Genomic DNA, 16,772 nt, shown 5'->3' with positions numbered 1-16,772 from the left:
GTGAGGGTGGTATCAAACCAGGGAAAAAGGAAGAGCACTGGTGGGGAGCAGGAGGAGGGGTCCCTACCCCACTGAGAGACTCCAAGGAGGATCTGCTCCTCTGCCAAGGAGTAGAAGTGCTCCGTCCCATTCATCACGTCTGCATGGAAGAGCTAACCAGAGTCCCAGTTCTCCTAACCCCTGCCATTTCCTGGCCACTGCCACTGCTGCCTCCTCACCTCAGAGCAGGGATATTTGTACATCACGCTGCATCTGCTGGGAGGGACACTTATAGGATGGTTCATGGGCAGGAGGAAATTTACCAACAGCAGGAGTTACAGCCACCATACTAGTGTTCTAATAACTCAACATGAAAAATGGCCAACAATCCAATAAAAAATGGGCAAAGGATATGAACAGGCAGATCCCAGCTTAGGAAACTTAAATAAGGTCTAAATATACAAAAAGATGTTCAACCTTCATCTTAACAAAATGTAAATGTCAATTAAAACTGCAATGAAATACCTTTTTTTACCTATCGGATTGACAAAGATCAAAATGTTTGATAACACACTGTGCTGGCCAGAGTGTAGAAAAACCAGCAGTCTCAAAGGTTGGTGGGAGTGTAAATTGGCACAGTTTTCATGGATGGCAATTTGACACTCTCTTTCACAACTTTTGATGCACATACCCATTGACCCATAAATTCTACTGCTCTAAAATGTATTCCACCAGACATACTTGCATATATGTATGCAAAGTTGGATGTGCAAGGCTATTCAGTGCAGCACGGCTTATAATAACAGAAGATTGGAGACAGCTTGAATGTCCATCAAGAGGGGACTGCTTAAATAAATTGGAATAGAGTCATACAATGGAAATCTTTATGGCTGTTAAAAAAGAATGAGGCAGCTTTTTATGTACGGATATGAAACAATCTCCAAGATATATTGTTAAGTGAAAAAAGCAAAGTGCTGAACAGTGTGATTAGAATGCTGCTATTTGTGAGAGTTTTTTAAGAATACATACACATATACATCTATGCTTATATATGCAGAGAATCCCTCTGGAAGGATGACAATATTTACAATATTTGATTCTGTAGAAGGAAAAGAGTTCTCAAGGCTAAGAACAAATAGGGAGGGAGGCTTGTTTTTCATCGTTTACCCTGTTTACTAATTTGGTCTATAGTGAATAAGCACATGTCACCAATTCTAATTGATTACTAAGAGTTATATTTTTAATCCTCTCTTGGTTCCTCCTGCCCAAGAATCAAATCTTGACCTAACACCCAAGGCCCTTCACAGTTTGACCTGAGCCTCTTCCCCTTTGTTTCCTGATATGCCACCCCTAGCACACTCCTCTCTAAGCACACTGAATTTCTCACTTCCTCCAAATGCATCTTGCTTTTTCACACCTCCAGGACCTTTACACCTGCTGTTGTCCATGTCTGAAGTATCCCTCCACACCCCCACTTCCTTTTTTTTTTTTTTTTTTTTGAGATGGAGTCTCGCTCTGTTGCCCAGGCTGGAGTGCGGTGGCATGATCTCGGCTCACTGCAACCTCCGCCTCCCAGGTTCAAGCGATTCTTCTGCCTCAGCCTCCCGAGTAGCTGGGACTACAGGCGCCTGCCACCATGCCTGGCTAATTTTTGTATTTTTAGTAGAGACAGGGTTTCACCATATTGGCCATGCTGGTCTCAAACTCCTGACCTCATGATCCACCTGCCTCGGCCTCCTAAAGTGCTGGAATTACAGGTGTGACCCACCACGCCTGGCCTCCCGCTGGCTTTATACAATCTTACTCATCCTTAAAGACCCAGAACAATCATGACCCCCAGAGTGTGGCCTTCCCTGACCTCACCAAAGAGAGTTAAGCCCTCTACTCCGCACTCCCACAGCACCCTGGACAGGCCTTCATAACTGGGGTGGCACATGGACAAGAATGAACCTACCTCTGACCTATTTGCAAAAGAGAGCTGCTGATTTGGTCTGTCCCCACTGGCCACCAGCATCTGCCAGCAAATGTCTACACAATGTATGTATACGATGTGCCCACCTCCCCAAAGAATGAGAAACAGAACAGAGTCTCACAGCATGGTTCAGGAAAAAAAGGTCCGCCAGACCCATAAGTGGAGATCTCAATGCACATCAACTTATTGAAGGCTCTGAGCAACTATCTTAGTTTGGGCTGCCATAACAAAGTTTCATGTACAGCATGAAATTTTTTCTTACAATTCTGCAGGCTGGAAGTCCAGGATCTTCCATGGTGCCAGCATGGTTCTGGTGAAGACTCTCTTCTAGGGTGAAGACTGTTGACTTCTGGTTATATCCTCACATGGTGGAAAGGGCAAAAGAGCCCTCTGAGGTCTCATTCATTCAACACTAATTCCATTCATGTAGGCTCCACACTCATGACCTAATCACCTCCCAGAGGCCCAACTTCCTAATACCATTGCATTGAGGATTAGGATCTCAACATAGGAATTTTGGGGAGACATAAACATTCTGTCCATAACAGTAGTTCTGCAAAGAACCAAAAACTGTTAAATTTAGCCAGTCTATCTCTCACTTTCTAACCAAGAATTTATTCCCTTGGAATGCCTATTAACATCCCATGGAGCTGTTGTTCTATGGGCAAGAAAACTTTTGTGAAGTGTTGATCTATAGAAATGCCTAGAGGACTTCTCTAATTCAGAGATTAGAGAATTAGTCTCTAATTGGCCAGGTGTGGTGGCTCACACCTGTAACCCCAGCACTTTGGGAGGCCAAGGCAGGTGGATCACTTGCGGTCAGGAGTTTGAGACCAGCCTGGCCAACATGGCGAAACCCTGACTCTACTAAAAATACAAAAATTAACCAGGCATGGCGGCACACGCCTGTAGTCCCAGCTACTCAGGAGGGTGAGGCACGAGAATCGCTTGAGCCTGGGAGGCAGACGTTGCAGTGAGCCAAGATTGCACCACTGTACTTCATCCAGACTTGGTAATAGAGCAAGACTGTCTCAAAAAAAAAAAAAAAATTAGAACTTTACATGGACAATAATGGGATCTGGAATGTTGAGACTCATTTTGAATGAGATCTCCATGCAGTCTGCTAACCAGTTAAACTATAAATCCTACAGTTTTAATAAACGCAAAGTGTTTCCAATTTAATCGCCCAGTTGCTCCTTTCTGAGGAATTGGTGACTTCCCAAAAAATAGAGGATAGGGAATGTCTCCACTGGTTCAGGACTTCTCTGACTCTTGTTTGCCATTAAGGATGTTCAGGATCTGGTGCTGTTTAGTAGATATCCCATCCCACCTGTTGCATGGGAGTAGTCTCTGCCTTGCATCAGGGCTTTTAACTCCAGTAACTCCAATTGCAGAAACTTCTCAGATCAGCTACTCATCACACTCACTCTTGGCAGAGTTTTATCTCTGTGGCTCCAGGTACATCTATCTACTCTCAATGTCAAAAGGGTCAAAAACAATCTCTTCCATCAGACACTGAACAGGATCTACCTCCAGTTTTAGTCACTCAAAAATGGGGTCTCTCTTCTTCCTTTTGATCTGTTCCACGTGTCTCCCTGCTGAGTGTCATGGGAAGGGACTTGGTGCCCCAGTATTTTGGTTGGAAGATTAACTTCCAAACAGAATCCAACTTGAAGAGGCTTCCCCATTGGGCAGAGGGGGTGAACCTTAAGTGCATTGAGGGTATCACTCACTTTCCATGCATCTTCAACCTCAGCCTCCATTCTGAACCATTCACCCTAACCACATGCACTCCACTTCTCACTGCAACCAAGTCTGCTCTGGACTCATCATCCTGGTTATGGTCTTGTTAAGCTTTTTAGAGTTAACCTTTGACCTTTCTTTTCAGCTTCCTCGCTAAGCCCCCTTTTTGATAACTCTGGGGAAATGCCCCACCTGGCCCAGCCATCCAGGCATGCTGCTCCTCAGTGCAGACTCTCACGGCTTCAGAGTACTCCGCCTCTAGACAGGAGGTGGAAGAAGAGAGGGTGGAGAAGGTGGACTCACTTCTTAATCTCCTTGGCCTAAAATTGACCCAAAGTCTTCCTGCTCATGGTTCACCAATGAAAACGAGTTATGTGGTCCCCACTGTATGCAAGGGAGTCTGGGAGGTATAGGTCCTGTCTGGGTAGCTGCCAGCACAAACTCTATTCTATTAAAGGGGAAGCATGAACTTTTGGAGGTCAGCTAGCCGCCTCTTCCTCATTATGTCATTCCTAATGATGACATAGAAGTAATAATAACCAATGCTAATGGCAATAATAATAACTACTCTCCTGTATTAAGCACATCCTCTGACCCAATCTTTGTGCTGCGAGTTTTCCAGGCATCACACCACCCACTCTTCCATCCTCCCTGTGAGGTTAGAAGACTTCTGCTTCAGATTCTATAAGAATGAGGTCCGATCCTGTTCCGCTCTGCGCTCAGCAGACATACTCATGCCATGGTCAACTCTCATATCTATGCCATAGAGGCAGTCACACTACCTGCCCCTCAGACCCTGAGAAAGGAGCACAGAGGCCATCAAAAGGGAGTTTCTGCTCATTTGAATTATATGTCACAGAGGCTAAAACCCCAGCAGGTTGACCAGCTAGACCTGGGCTCTGAGTCTCTTGGAAATTCCCAGTTGCGGAAGCGTATCCTCAGCCTGCTTGAGCTCACCTACTGTGTGCACCTCTGCAACTGGGCTCACCATCAAGAGCCCCCTCCAGACAGGGGAGATCCAGCCAGAAAAGTTGTTACCATCTTCACTCTCTGTGGCCTCCTCTTCCTATATCAGGAAGTCCCCAAATGGTGACCATAAAAATCCATCTCCCCTCCTTCTACAGCTTATCATTAGTAGAATGAATGAGGACCCATGTCATCCAAAGACCTGAAGGCAGGTGGGGGTTGGCCTTTATACTCAAAAGCAAGAGCTGATTCCCTGTGTCTGCACTTGTTGGACCAATGATACACACAAATATTACCGCATTTTGGCGCCTGTAGTCCCAGCTACTCGGGAGGCTGAGGCAGGAGAATGGCGTGAACCCAGGAGGTGGAGCTTGCAGTGAGCTGAGATCCAGCCACTGCACTCCAGCCTGAGTGACAGAGCGAGACCCCGTCTCAAAAAAAAAAAAAAAAATTACCGCATTTTACAGATGGAGAAACTAAGGACTGACTATGTTAAAGTCAAAGGTGGGTTTGGCTCAAGATAGGGGCTCTCAAAGCACCTTGCATGAGTGCCTTGAGCTTCCTACTCAGATGTGTTGAGTCCACACCAATACACCAGTCTTGGGCTTGAAACCCTTCCCAGGCAGATCAGAGGAAGTGGGGGAGTGGTCTGCAACCTAGAAGCAGCTGCACAGGCAGCAGATGGTAACGGCTGCCTCTCAGATGGTTTTTTGTCACACAGCTTTTTTTCTTTCACATTATGAATTTTTTTTTCTGAAATCCTCTAAAAACATTGTTTTTATAGTAACAGAGGTGGCTGTATGTATCTGAGAGATCTAGATCCCACACTCAGTCTGTCAGCCTGCTGGGATCTTTGCCTTTGTGACATATGAATAAAGTAAGTTCAAGCTCGCTGCTGCAAACAGTCCCGGGAGGGGGGCTGCCTCCTCTTCCCAGTAGCTGGAGGAGCCCTAGGATTCTGGAGAACCATGCCCCAAGACCACCTTGTCCCAAGCCCCAAAGATAATGGGCAGTAATCCCAGGAAAGCAAGGATACAGGAGACAAGGCCCCTAGAGTGGGTGGGAGTTCTGGGCTCCAAATATGTGTGAGTCATCATAGGAAGGAACCAAGAGCAGCATAACCTCAAACAAGTACTTAACCTCTCTGAGCCTCAGTTTCCTCATCTGAGCATGCTAATGCTGTCCCTGAGATTGTAGGGAAAACTGAATTATGCTTATGAAAGGGCCTAGCACAGCACCTGGCTCCCACTGTTTTCTCAATACAGGCTGGATTTGATAATTATTTTGTTTGATAATTATTTGGCAATTATCCTAAGCCACAGGATAGGAAAAATAAGCAATAATGCAAAGACCAGAGATGAGGAGAGCCTCAAGCCCAGATGAAGAGGTCATGGGTAGACAGACTGAGTCAGGGAGGTCCTTGACCTTACCCAGCAGGAAGGAGGGGCTATTCCCAGTTGAGCCAGGGCTCTGAAGAAGGACTTTGGCCTCTAAACCTCATGCCTAGTTTGGCCCCCACCTCAATTCTTATTCCTACTGCAGAGAAATCTTCTTGTGCAGCCTGGCAGTTTGTACCTTTTAGTAGAGGAAATGCTGGAAACATAGGCGTGACATTTCCTATCCCATAAATATGCCCTCTACTCAGAGCCAGATGATACTGAGAAGGACATCCTTCATGCTGCCATACAGCATATCTGTAGCCTGTACAGAGGGAGTGGGGGTGGGGGGTCCACTGAGGCATGATAGTTGGCCTCATAAGCAGATTCTTTTCATGGGGATCAAGCTGTCAGTTTTACAGGGGGACTTGGGAACCCTCAGACTGGGGGCACTGGCTTCCAAGAACCTGAATGCAATCCACTGACCTACAGAAGGACCACAGGATGTGCCGCTCCCTGGTGAATAGGCTTAAGGGTATGCCGGCCCCTTAGGTGTCCCTTGGGTCAGGATATGACCCTCAGCTTGTGCTGGACTTTGAACTACCAAATCCTATGGGTCTTCCAGATGGTAAAGTCTCATTTAAACAGAATCTTTCCACATCCCAATGATTGGAATATTATGATTCTCATTTTACAGAGATAGAAAAGAGGAAGGGTGAGAGAAAGAAGAAACATTCTTTTTTTTTTTTTTTTTTTTTTTTTTGAGATAGGGTCTCACTCTATTATCCAGGCTGGAGTGCAATCAATGGCATGCTCAAGAGTTACTTCAGCCTCAACCTCCTGGGTTCAAATGACCCTCCCACCTCAGCCTCCTGAGTAGTTAGGACTACAGGCATGCACCACCAGGTCTGGCTAATATTGTGTTTTTTGCAGAGATGGGGTTTCACCACATGGCCCAGCTGATCTCGAACCCCTGAGCTCAAGCAATTCCCCCACCTTGGCCTCCCAAAGTGCTGGGATTACAGGCATGCACCACCATGCCTGGCCTCATTCATTCCTCTATGTATCCAACCAATTACTTCAATATTATAATCTAATTGATTCCAGGTACAGTGCTAGGCACTGAGGCATAAAGAAGTAAACAGGGTAGGCAACGCCCTGCTCTCATGGAGCAGGGAGATAAACCATTAAATAATCAAATAAGAAATATGTTATTAATTATTTAATGTGACTGTGCAAAGGATATGGGGCAGGTTGAATGACTGGCTCCAATTCTCCACCCCTCTGTGTATTTCATTACAACATTGCAATCCCTCTCACCCATGGACTTTGGCAAATTTGGGCACTGTTTTGGCCAATGAGATGTGAGCAGTCATGACATAAGCAAGAATTTTAAACGAGCTTGTACGAGGAGGCTTGCCCTCTTATACTTTAGCCATAGCCGTGAGAACATACCCTGCCTAGCCTGCTGATCCCAGGAGATGAATGAGAAGTGGAGGAGAGCTGAGCCACCAACCCATGAATGAAATAAATACTTACTATTGAATATCACTGAGATTCTGTGCTATTTTTGCTGTTGTTACACAGCAATAGCTTAACAATGTGGAGCATGATTAGAGACAATGAGACAGGAAGGTAGACAATAGAGAAAGACTGAATTTAGATGGAGGAGAAGAGATGAGTCAGTTTCTCTGAAAAAGAAATATTGAAACAGAAATATGAGTAACTCATAGATAAACAAGAATGCAAAAGTGGGGAGGAGAGCTTCACAGGCAGAGGGAACCGCATGTACAAAGGCCCTGAGGTTAGGAGGAGCAAGATGCATTCCAAAAATTCAAAAAAGGCCAGGGAGCAAGGGAGAATGTGGTAGCGGATGATGAGATCAGAAAGGAAGTTGAGTAAAGGACCATGCAGACATATGGCATAACATAAAGTTGGCATTTTATCTAAGGGTAGTGGGAAGCTAATGAAGGGTGTTAAGCATAGCAGCACCTGATAAAAATTCCTTCTGCTGTTGAGTGAATAATGGATTGGGGGGAGGACAAGAGTGGGGAAAGGGATCCAGGGAGGAGGCTGCTGCAGCCACCAAAGTGGCAGTGTTGGCCCAGGATTGGCAGAGTACTGTAGAGATAGAGAAAAGGCAGGGTGTAGTGGCTCACGCTTGTAATCCCAACACTTTGGGAGGCCAAGATGGAAGGATTTACTGAGGCCAGGATTTCAAGACCAACCTGGTCAACATAGCAAGACCCTATCTCTATAAAAGAGAGAGAGAGAAAAGGGGACAAATCTGAAAGGTACTTTGAGTGTAAAGGTAGCAGGACTTGTTCCAAAAATAGGCCTACATACACATGTCAGTGGATTTTTGAAAAACGTGCCAAGTCAGTTCAATGGAGAAAGAAGGCAGAAAAGAGAGAAAAACCTCAATCCATAGTTTGTACCATAATTAAAAATTAATTCAAGGCCAGGCGTGGTGGCCCACAACTGTCATCCAAGCACTTTGGGAAGCCAAGGTGGGTGGATCACCAGAGGTCAGGAATTCAACACCAGCTTGACCAACATGATAAAATCCCATCTCTACTAAAAAAAAAAAAAATAATACAAAAATTAGCCAGGCATGGTAGCACATGCCTATAATCCCAACTACTCCGGAGGCTGAGACACGAGAATCGCTTGAACTCTGGAGGTGGAGGTTGCAGTAAGCCAAGATCACGCCACTGCACTCCAGCCTGGGTGACAGAGCAAGATTCCATCCCCAAAATAAATAAATAAATAAATAAATAACTCAAAGTTCAGCATAAAGTGGACTTCACTGATATCGTTTAAATTTCTATTTTAAAGAACAATATCAAGAAAGAGAAGAATTAGAGTGAAAGCAAAAAGACTTCTCTATAGAATGAAAGAAAATATTTGCAAATCATGCATCTCATAAGGTTCTAGCATCCAGAATATATCAATAGTTCTTACAGCTCAATAATAGAAAGACAAACCACCCAATTTAAAAATAGGCAAAGGATTTGAATAGACATTCTTCAAAGAAGATATACAAATACCCAATAAGCCCATGAAAGGATGCTCAACATCATTAGTCATTAAGGAAATGTAAATCAAAACTACAACAAGATACCATTTCACACTCATTAGGATAGCTATCATCGAAAAGATGAACAATAACAAGTGTTGGTCAGTATGTGCAGAAATTGGAACCCTCATACATTACTGGTGAAGCTGCTTTGGGAAGCAGTTTGGCAGTTCCTCAAAAAGTTAAACATTGAATTACCATGTGACCCAGCAATTCTATTCCTTGGTATATATGCAAAAGGAAAAAAAAGTTCTCACAAAACTTATATGCAAACGTTGGTAGCGGCAATTATTCATAATAGCCAAAAAAACTGAAGCAATCAAAATGCCAACCAACTGATGAATGGATAAACAAAATGTGGTTTATCCATACAATATTCCTGAATTTAATATTCAGCAATAAAAAATAATGAAGTACTGACACATGCTACCACATGGGTGAAACTTTAACACATCACGCTAAGTGAAAGAAGCCAGTCACAAAGGATGACATGTTGTATGACTCCATTTCTATGAAATGTCAAGAATGGGTAAATGCATAGAGATATAAAGTAGATTAATGTCTTCCAGGGGTTGGCAGAAGAGGGGAATGGGAAGTGCTTGCTAATGGGAAGGGAGTTTCTTTGTATTTTTTTATCACCTCATAGTAAAGCTTTAATAAACATCAGTTTCCATCCTCCCAGTTCTAGCCAAATTAATTTAATAAAATACATCTGTATATACAGGTTTTTCCAGCTTTTATTTTAGATTCAAATGGTACGTGTTCACATTTGTTACATGGGTATATTGCATGATGCTGAGGTTTGGGATATAGATGATCCCATTACCCAGATATTGAGAGGTATAGAACCCAATAGGTAGTTTCTCAGGCCACACCTCACTCTCTACTCGAGTAGTCCCCAGCGTCCATTGCTTGTGATGGCATTTCATCAGGGGAAATTAAAATGTTCTGAAATTAGAGAGTGATGATTGTACAACTGCATGAATATACCAAAATCCACTAAATTGTATGCTTTAAATGGGTGAACTAAAGCCGGGCGCGGTGGCTCAAGCCTGTAATCCCAGCACTTTGGGAGGCCGAGATGGGTGGATCACGAGGTCAGGAGATCGAGACCATCCTGGCTAACACGGTGAAACCCCATCTCTACTAAAAAATACAAAAAACTAGCCGGGCGAGGTGGCGGGCGCCTGTAGTCCCAGCTACTCAGGAGGCTGAGGCAGGAGAATGGCGTGAACCCAGGAGGCGGAGCTTGCAGTGAGCCGAGATCCGGCCACTGCACTCCAGCCTGGGCGACAGAGCGAGACTCCGTCTCAAAAAAAAAAAAAAAATGGGTGAACTGTATGGTACATAAATTTTATCTCAGTGAAGCTGTTAACCAAAATAAAAGAGCATAGACCTAATGTAAAGCCTAAAACTACAAATCTTCAGAAGAAATATAGGAGAAAATCCTCGTACGTTTGAATGAGGCAAAGATTTCTTGTATATGACATCCAATAAGAAAAACAAGTGATAGGCCGGGCGCGGTGGCTCACGCCTGTAATCCCAGCACTTTGGGAGGCCAAGGCGGGCGGATCACGAGGTCAGGAGATCGAGACCATCCTGGCTAACCCGGTGAAATCCCGTCTCTACTAAAAATGCAAAAAAATTAGCCGGGCGAGGCGGCGGGCGCCTGTAGTCCCAGCTACTCGGGTGGCTGAGGCAGGAGAATGGCGTGAACCCGGGAGGCGGAGCTTGCAGTGAGCCGAGATCGCGCCATTGCACTCCAGCCTGGGCGACTAAGCGAGACTCTGTCTCAAAAAAAAAAAAAGAAAAACAAGTGATAAATTGGACCTCATTAAAATTAAGAACTATTATTCTTTCAAAGAAGACACCGTTAAGAGAATGAAAAGAAAAACCACAGAATGGAGAAAAGTATTTGTAAATGACATATATGGTAAATAATTTATATTCCAAATATATAAAACGATCAAAACTCAGTAATAAGCAAAACAGCCCAATATTTTTTAAAATAGGCAAAAATTGTGAATAGACACTTCCCCAAAGAAGACATAGGGATGGCAAATAACCACATGAAAACAAGGTTCGACATCGTTACTCCTTAGGGAAATGCAAATTAAAATCACAATGAGATAAAATGAGGTATTCTGTCCCCCACAAAGACTTGTACAGATATTTCCACAGCAACATTAGTTGTAATAGCCAAAAGCTGGAAAAAATACAAATGCCATCAACAGGTAAAAGAATCAACAAGAAGCGGTATACCCATACAGCGAAATACTACCCAGCAATTAAAAGGAATGAACTACTGATACATGCAACAATGTGGATGAGTCTCAAAGTAATTATAATGAGTTTAAAAGTCAGGCCAAAAATGCATACTGCTTAATTTTATTTATTTAAAATTCTAGAAAAAGCAAACTAATCTGTAGTGACAGAAAGCAGAGCGGTGGTTCACTAAGGATGAAATGCATGGGAGAGGTGGGAGGGGCAGGAGGAACAATATCAAAGGATCATAAGGAAACGTTGGGAAGGGATGGATGCTCCGTGACGCCCTGTCCTATCGACCGCCCAAGGGCTGAGGAGTGCAGGTGCCACTGGGGACTGGTGGGCAGCTCTGCCTGCAGCCCCAGTGCAGGATCCACTAGGTGAAGCCAGCTGGGCTCCTGAGTCTGGTGAGGACTTGCGGAACTTTTACGTCCAGCTAAGGGATTGTAAACGCACCAATCAGCACTCTGTGTCTAGCTCAGGGTTTGTAAATACACCAATTGGTACTCTGTTTCTAGCTAACCTAGAGGGGACTTGGAGAACTTTTATGTCTAACTGGAGGATTGTAAATGTACCAATCAGCGCTCTGTCAAAACGAACCAATCAGTAAGATGTGGTGGGGCCAGATACGGGAATAAAAGTAGGCTGCCCCAGCCGCCAGCGGCAACGCGCTGGGTCCCCTTCCACACTGTGGAAAGCTTTGTTCTTTTGCTCTTTGCAATAAATCTTCCTGCTGCTCACTCTTTGGGACCACGCTGCCTTTATGAGCTGTAACAGTCCCTGTAAAGGTCTGCAGCTTCACTCCTGAAGCCAGCGAAACCACGAACCCGCCAGGAAGAACGAAAATCTCCAGACATGCCGCCTGTAAGAGCTGTGACACTCACGGCGAAGGTTTGCAGCTTCACTCCTGTCAGCAAGACCACGAACCTACCAGGAGGAAGAAGCTCCAGGCACATCTGAACTTCTGAGGGAACTAACTCCGGACACACCGTCTTTAAGAACTGTTAACACTCACCGCAAGGGTCCGCGGGTCATTCTTGAAGTCAGCCAGACCAGGAATGCACTAATTCCAGACACAGTGGCGCAGGCCTGTAGTCCCAGCTCCTCATAGGCTGAGGTGGGAGAATTACTTGAACCCGAGAGGCAGAGGTTGCCGTGAGCCAAGATGGCGCCACTGCACTCCAGCCTGGGCAACGGAACGAAACTTCATCTCAAAAAAAAAAAAAAAAAAAAAAAAAAAAGAGGGGGAGAGGGAACTCATGCAGGGAGAGCTGTGAGCCAAGACATGGAGGATGGGAACAAGGGGGAGGAACAGAACGGGAGTCCTTCACCGGGGCGGGGTCAGGGCAGGAAGCCGTGAGCGGAGAGGGAGCCCCCAGGTGGCTGTGCTGGGAACTGCTGTATTCACAGGGCAGGGAAGATGACAAGCTCTGGGAGTCCTGGAAAGGGATTTGATTTGCGGTGTTGGGACAGAGAAATGAAGCCATCAGCTGTAGAGCTGCCACATCCCGGTGGGACATTCCACAGGGAGCTGGATCCTGGGATCTGGATGACAAAGGAGAGATGTGGCTGCAGAGCAGGATCTAGGGCTTCCCTGGGAAGAGTATGTTGGCCCAATAGGGGTAGGGGTGGGGTTGGTGGTAGAGAAAAAGAGAGACGCAGGATCTCTCAGAGACAGCCCCAGGAGAGCATGTGAGAATGGAGACAGCATCAAGGTAGGTGCAAAGTAGGGTGACAGCCAGGCCCACGAAATCCCCAGAGTTCTTACAGGAACATCTCAGGGCAAGGACCCAGAGCATTGTGTGCCAAGGACTGGTCACCAGGCCTGAAAAGGGAGACACCCTTGGAAGGAAGGAGATGTGCTGGTCCCTACAAGTCTCTGGCATATACATCTCCTCACTGAGTGCTCACTACTCCTTTGTGAGATCAGTGTAATCATCCGCATTGCACAGACAAGAAAACTGAAAATCAGAGATGTTAGGAGACTTCTCCCAAGGCCACAAAGCTTGTATCTCATCCACATCTGGGGGCTCATGGGCTCTTTTTAGGCACTAGGGTGACCAGAATAAGTTTCACAGGGGCCACCAAGCACCCACTGATGACCTCCAAGGTTACTGTGCACAAGCACATCTGAGGCAGTTAGCATGAAGGAGGGAGCGCAGCTAATTGCCCGTACAAATTAACTCTAATGTGGTCGGCATCGACATACTTATCTTTCTTTAATTACATTAATCAATTAATGAAGAAGATGGCTTCCTCTTATTATGATTTCCAAGGCCCATATGTTCTCGGGAGTCCAGCTGGAGTTGGGCTTCTTCTCTGTCCCTGGCTTGAATAGGGAACTGAGTGGAATCAACAGGAGAAATTGTCCCCCAGGTCTTCTCCGCCCTGAAGCTGATCTTCAGGATGAGAGAGGTAAGAAAACAGAAGCAATGATCCCCGGAAGTGGTAACCAGTGGAAGAGGCCTAAACTCCTTGACTCAGCATTCAAGGCCCTTCTCCAACATTGTTCATTGTTCCTTTGACCCAGGTTTATCAGCCTGGGCAGACTAATTTTCTCTAAGCTGCCCTTGCATCCTCCAGCCTCCAATGCATTCATGCCATTTCCCCTACCAGGAAGACCACCTCCCATCAGTCAGGGTCCAGGTCCGCCCAATGGGTTTGTCACCTCCTCATGAGAACCCTATAGAAGGCCCACCCTGCAATAATCTCCTTCACTTGTTAATTTTTTCGGCTTTACTTAGGTATAATTGACAAATTAAAATTGCATACTTTTAAGGTATATAACTGGATGTTTGATATACATATGCATTATGAAATGATTACCATAATCAAGCTAATTACCATACCCGTCACCTCACTTGGTTACCATTTTCTTTTCTTTTTTTTCTCTTTTACGTATGCGTGTGTGGTGAGAACACTCAAGATCTACCCTGCCAGCAAGTTTCAAATATGCAATATATAGCATTGGTCACTATAGTCTCCTGGCTGTACATTAACTCTCCAGAACTTGTTCATCTGGCATAACTGAGACTTGGAACCCCTTAACCAACATCTACCCCCAGCCCCTGGGAGCCACCATTCTACTCTGCTTCTGTGTGTTCGGCTATTTTAGACTCCACATATTAGCGAAATCCTACAGTGTTTGCCTTTCTGTGTCTGACATTTCACTTAGCATAGTGTCTTCCGGGTTCATTCATGTTGTTGGGAATGACAAGATTTTCTTCTTTTATAAGGCTGAATAATAACTCACATTATTACTCCCATTTTCTTTATCCATTTATCTATTGACAGACATTTAGATTGTTTTCATATCTTAACTACTGTGAATATTGGTATAGCCATAATGGAAGACAGTATCGAGGGTCCTCAAAACATTAAAAATAGAGCTACCATATGATCCAGTAATCCCACTTCTGGGTGTATATCCAAAGGAAACAAAATCAGTATTGCAAAGAAATATCCACACTTCCATTCATTCATTTTTCATTTTACAAACATTTACAGTCCCTCCTCTTGTGTAACTTCTAAACCTTCGGGACAGACAGACACTAAACAGACAAATAATTACATAGACTGCTGGTTCTCAGTCCACTAGAATCACCAGGGGAGCTTTTAAAAATATGCTGCTCATGTGGGCACAGTGGCTCACACCTGTAATCCCAGCAATTTGGGAGGCCAGGGCGGGTGGATCACTTGAGGCCAAGAGTTCTAAACCAGCCTGGCCGACGTGGAAAAATCCCATCTCTACTAAAAATACAAAAATTAGCCAGGCGTGATGGTGCAAGCCTGTAGTCCCAGCTACTCGGAGGCTTGAACCCAGGAGGCAGAGGTTGCAGTGAGCCGAGATCACACCACTGCACTCCAGCCTGGGTGACAGAGCCAGGCTCTTTCTCAAAACACACACACACACACACACACACACGCGCGCGCATGCACAAGTATGATACTCAAGCTTCATCCCAGAGAAAGCAGAATCTCTGAGGGTGCAAGCCAGGCATCACTAATTTTTTTAATTGCCCAGGTAATACTAGTGTGCAGTATGAGGGAATAAAGGAGGGTAATTGTAAGGAGGGTAATCTGCAATGCTGCCACCCCGGGCTTGCTTTCCCCAGAGGTTTTGAAAAGTATGATCAGTCAATTGTGTTTTTTGTAATTATTTATTTAAATAAGATAAACTTACATTAGCCACCCTGTCTTCCATGTATAAGGAAGTCACAAATCACTTAGATCAGTGCTTCTCGAACTGTAGCAAACATCAGAATCACCTGGAGGGCTTGTTGAACCAGATCACTGGGCCCCACTTTGAGCCCAGGAATTTGCATTTCTTACAAATTCCCAGGTGACACTGATGCTGCTGGTCTGGGAACTCCACTTTGAGAAACACTGAATTGGAGCAAGGTTTAAAGAAATTCAAGTGGTTGAGCACCTTCCTCCCTCACTAAACATCTGCTGTTCACATACTCTGTTTAACCTAACTCTGCTGCTCTCTCGCAGGCTGATGTAGAAAGCCTTCGGATCCCCTTTGTTACGGGAAGAAACTGTGAAAAATCTTACCTCTCCATCATACATGCGCCTGTTTTCACTGTAGGATGTTTCACAACCACGGTGCTTCAGAGCAGGCAACTTCTCTTCCTTAACTGCCAATTTCACATCACAGCAGTGGCTGTCAGCATCAGCATCACCTGGGCACTTGTTAGACATGCAGATTCCTGGCCTACTCCAGGCCCACTTAATCAGAAACTCTGAAAGTGAAGCCCAGCAGTCTGTGAACTAGGAAATCACACAGGTGATTCTGATGAACCCTCAACTATGAGAACCACTGGCCTAGAGAAAATGTGTTAATTGACCCTTCGAATTCTTCAGGATCCTATTCACTCTGATTATTTGTATCATTTATTTCATAAAAATAATAATTCACTTCTATTTGTCAGGTCTTCCTATGTGCCAGGGACTGTGCTAAGTACTTTACATTAAAGATCTTATTTAAACCTTGGAACAACCCAATATTCATTATACTATTCTATAGATAAGGAAACTAGAGCTTGGAGAGGTTGAGAGTTCAGCCCACCTGTTAAGTGGCAAACCCAGGAAAACACTGCTCTCTGCCCCACCCTAGTTCATCTTTTCCAAACATTGAGCATTGTATGAAGTCTGTTCTCACACTACTATAAAGAACTACTTGAGACGGGGTAATTTATGAAGAAAAGAGGTTTAATTGACCCAGTTCTGTAGGTTGTACAGGAAGTGTGGCTGGGAGACCTCAGGAAACACAATCATGGCCGAAGGTGAAGGGAAGCAAACACGTCTTACCACAACGGAGCAAGAGAAAGAGAGTGCAGGGGGAGGTGCTACACACGTTTAAACAACCAGATCTTATGAGAACTCACTC

At 44.8% G+C, this 16,772-nt stretch overlaps 1 long non-coding RNA gene across 9 annotated transcripts in view; it reads right to left on the bottom strand.

Moving 5' to 3' along the window:
• The window catches only part of LOC105496355 (uncharacterized), a 382,416-nt gene that overhangs the window by 299,535 nt on the left and 66,109 nt on the right, over positions 1–16,772 (bottom strand). For 8 of the 9 annotated variants that reach the window (XR_011613349.1, XR_011613348.1, XR_011613352.1 and 5 more), the window contains exon 3: positions 12,396–16,125. This is a non-coding gene — a long non-coding RNA (uncharacterized lncRNA). The remainder of the gene's footprint in view (positions 1–12,395; positions 16,126–16,772) is intronic. The other variant, XR_011613351.1, reaches the window with a different exon arrangement.

This window comes from Macaca nemestrina, chromosome 15 (genome assembly GCF_043159975.1).
Source record: "Macaca nemestrina isolate mMacNem1 chromosome 15, mMacNem.hap1, whole genome shotgun sequence".
NCBI lineage: Eukaryota > Metazoa > Chordata > Mammalia > Primates > Cercopithecidae > Macaca > Macaca nemestrina.
Note: the sequence above shows the minus strand (reverse complement) of the source record. Positions and strands in the feature narration are given on the sequence as shown.